The sequence below is a fragment of the Haliotis rufescens genome, unplaced genomic scaffold (assembly GCF_023055435.1).
Source record: "Haliotis rufescens isolate VD_foot unplaced genomic scaffold, xgHalRufe1.0.p SCAF_19, whole genome shotgun sequence".
Classification (NCBI taxonomy): Eukaryota; Metazoa; Mollusca; class Gastropoda; order Lepetellida; family Haliotidae; genus Haliotis; species Haliotis rufescens.
The window spans coordinates 22,501,404-22,504,634 of NW_025963879.1; positions in this window are offsets into that span (position 1 = coordinate 22,501,404).

The following is a 3,231-nucleotide window of genomic DNA, read 5'->3' on the forward strand; positions in this document are numbered from 1 at the left end:
TTTGTTTTATAGGGCAGAAAGTGGATAGGGCTTGCAGGCTTTATACATTTTTTTATTTTTAAAAAGAGTGACCATTCCTTCTTGATTTGCGTAATTGAGATATTATGGTATCAGAATTTTTCTTCTTAAAAATCTCGATGAAAGGTATCAGAATGCGTTTTTTAAATCAGAATTAGGATTCGTCGTTTTAACTTGAGCCTGTTATGAATATAATGCCATCAAATTTCACGGCTAAAATGGCTCAAAATTGATGATTTTAGACGTTTGCGGAAAGCTGTTTTCGATATTTGAACCAAGCTGATTTTTTAATGAAATGTATATATAAATTGGACACCATCATGTACATCGACGTATCTTCTTTTTTAAAAAGGCGAGCTATCAGTCATAGGACAGTGATCAATAACGTTCCCAGGACTTGAAAATAGATAGACCCAGGCGCTTCCTTGTGAGCAGTTAGCACTGATTATAGAACCCGATCGAAGGACCACTGTCACTGCCCCGTGAGCCTGTTGAGGATACCAGTGTAGGATAGGTCCATGGGACTTAACCACAAAATGTACCAGAATTTGTACCTTACAAAAAAATGTTATCTCAAATTACATTAATTTTGTTAATTTGACCACTTTCTAAAAGGCACTGTGTATTCAGGACAGTTCCAGCCTACAAGTGGATTTGATGATTATAAAATGTGTGATTTTGTGGATTGGGTGTCATCTTATACTGAGGATTATTTATGCTGTTAATCATTGGTTTGCTTGGCCAGGAGTATTTTTATACCTCTGGCTGGGGTATTTGGAATATTAGCGATGTAAGACAACGGTTACTTGATCATCATTCTAAGTTGTAACCTGCCTGTGTTGATCATGAAGGCAGACAACACCTCACTTTTATCACTGTAGCTGTTCACCACATCAAGTCACTCAGATTTGCATCATACGGAGAAACCTTTGGAATTCTGTAAGGGACATTCTCGCGATCTCGCAATCTCGACCTTTGGAAACGACCTCAATATGCCAAAACCCGAGATTCCGAGAAAGCGAGATTTGGCCAAAATATCGCGTTCTCGCGACCTCGCATTCTCGTGTTTTGGGCATATTTAGCTCGTTTCCAAAGGGCGAGATCGCGAGAATGTCCCTTACAGTATTCCATACAAACCAGTTTTGAGCCCTGTTACCAGGGTACAGTGGCGATCATGTCACACATTGTCAATTGTAACTTGTTATTGTAATTTCACCCTCATCTCCACTGGTGATGTATACTACTCAAAAGAGGTTAGAGAAGACACAATAACTATAGTCATACGAATAAATCTGGTGCTCTTTAACTTCTTTTGAGTAGTATATATTCTGTCAAACGCTATTCACCACATCAAGTCAATCGACCCGTGAAGATCTGGGGTAGAATAGGTCTTCAGCAACCCATCTATGCCGTAAAAGGCGACTACAAAGTTTTGCCTCCGATTGACGGATGGCAGAAAACCAACCAACCAACGTGTGATGGAAATGAATGTGCAGAGTTGCGGAACTTTGGCACACCGGTAATCTATGAGAGTGGCTTCAAATCCCGGTTCGCCATGATTGTTTCTAGGTTTGTCAGCACCATATCGGTGCTCGTGGGTTTCACCATAGTGGTAAACGTCTGAAACTTGCATCCAAGGAAGCTGCCATCGGCAACTGTTGTTGAAAAGGTTGTCTCAACACAGGAAAATTATTTTCCCTTTGGAAAATAGAATTGCCAGCGATGCACTCTTGTGGGTTTTTTTTGTACGGCAGTAACCATGGTAAATAGAGTTTATTATTGCTTAGCACTTTCTCCATCTAAGGACACATTTCTTTTCATCTTTTAAATCCACAGAAAAGCTTATGTTTGTTTTAGTCGCTTAACTGAATTTAATAACCGAACAGCACAGTTACCTCCCATGACAGGCCCGGATCCGCTGTGCATTTGTTTATTCCCTATATGCTCTGATTATGAGTGAACTAACGCTTATTTGCAACACACCAACATACCCTACTGTGAACGTCTACAATATAAAACTGACACGGGGGCACGGGTGGCCCAGTCGTCTGAGGCCCCGCGATTCGCTGTGCAGAGTTGCGTCCCTTGGACACGCCAGAAACCTATGATTGTGGGTTCGAATACCGGCTCGCCCCGATTATGTTTCAAGGTTTGTCAGCACCGTGATATAACTGGAATACTGTTAAAAGCTGCGTTAAACTCAACTCACTCACTCACTCACTCACTCACTCAAACTGACATGAGGCGAATTGATGGATCAGGTGGTCAGGCTCGGGGACTTGGTTCATCGCATAAATAGTTGAATGCATACAATTAATATATAAAGATGCAACAGAAGAAATACTATTTTATTTTATTAATAAATGTACCATCTATCACAATAAATGTATTGACGACAAATATAATTATCATATAATGGGTAGGTTTCTCGGCAGGATAAGCCAACGGATAAAAATGATATCCGTTGGGGTCAAATGCGGATAGAGATGCAAATATCAAAGGTCAAGTAAGGACTATTTTCAGTGTCTATAAACAAACATAGCGTCGCCCTGGTCATTCGGCAATCGAGTCAGAATTAATCATCGGGAATCTGGATAAACTACAGAGATAATTGCTAACATTATCAAAAGAACAGTCTAAAAAACTTAAAATCAGTGTCTAACTGTGACGTAGCTAAGGCATTTTACAAGTTTTGGCAACTTTGGAGATATAAATTTCGAAACAATTTTGCGAGGGCACTGGGCCTAGCCAAGTGGGATCAGTAGCCATATCCGTGCTTGTAGACCTCTGCGCCTTGAAACCTTTTCCACAAATTAAAAAGTTGGATTTGGCCGAAATATGTTTGAATTGTTACCTTGTTTCGTTTTGTCGCTGTGTGTACATCTGATTACACTTCTTAACGTTATGACAGGACAGGCCGACTGTCAACAACATCTGAACGTGGCCGTGACGTCTCATAGACGAGGGTTAGAGTTAGCAGTTACTCTAGCGGACAGACCGATGGATTGCCGCGAAATGCAAGAAAAAACAATTGTTGTTTTGCGTATATGTTACTTCGCCAGTGTATAAGAAACAGATTTCAGTTGGAACTATATTGGCTACTGTCACTGTCCGACTGACACATCACTTACCCTGTGACGTAATGCGCGCATTCCAGGAAAACTCGCAATGTTTAAGTAATGTTTGTGAGAGAGGGAAAGCGATTTTCAAGCA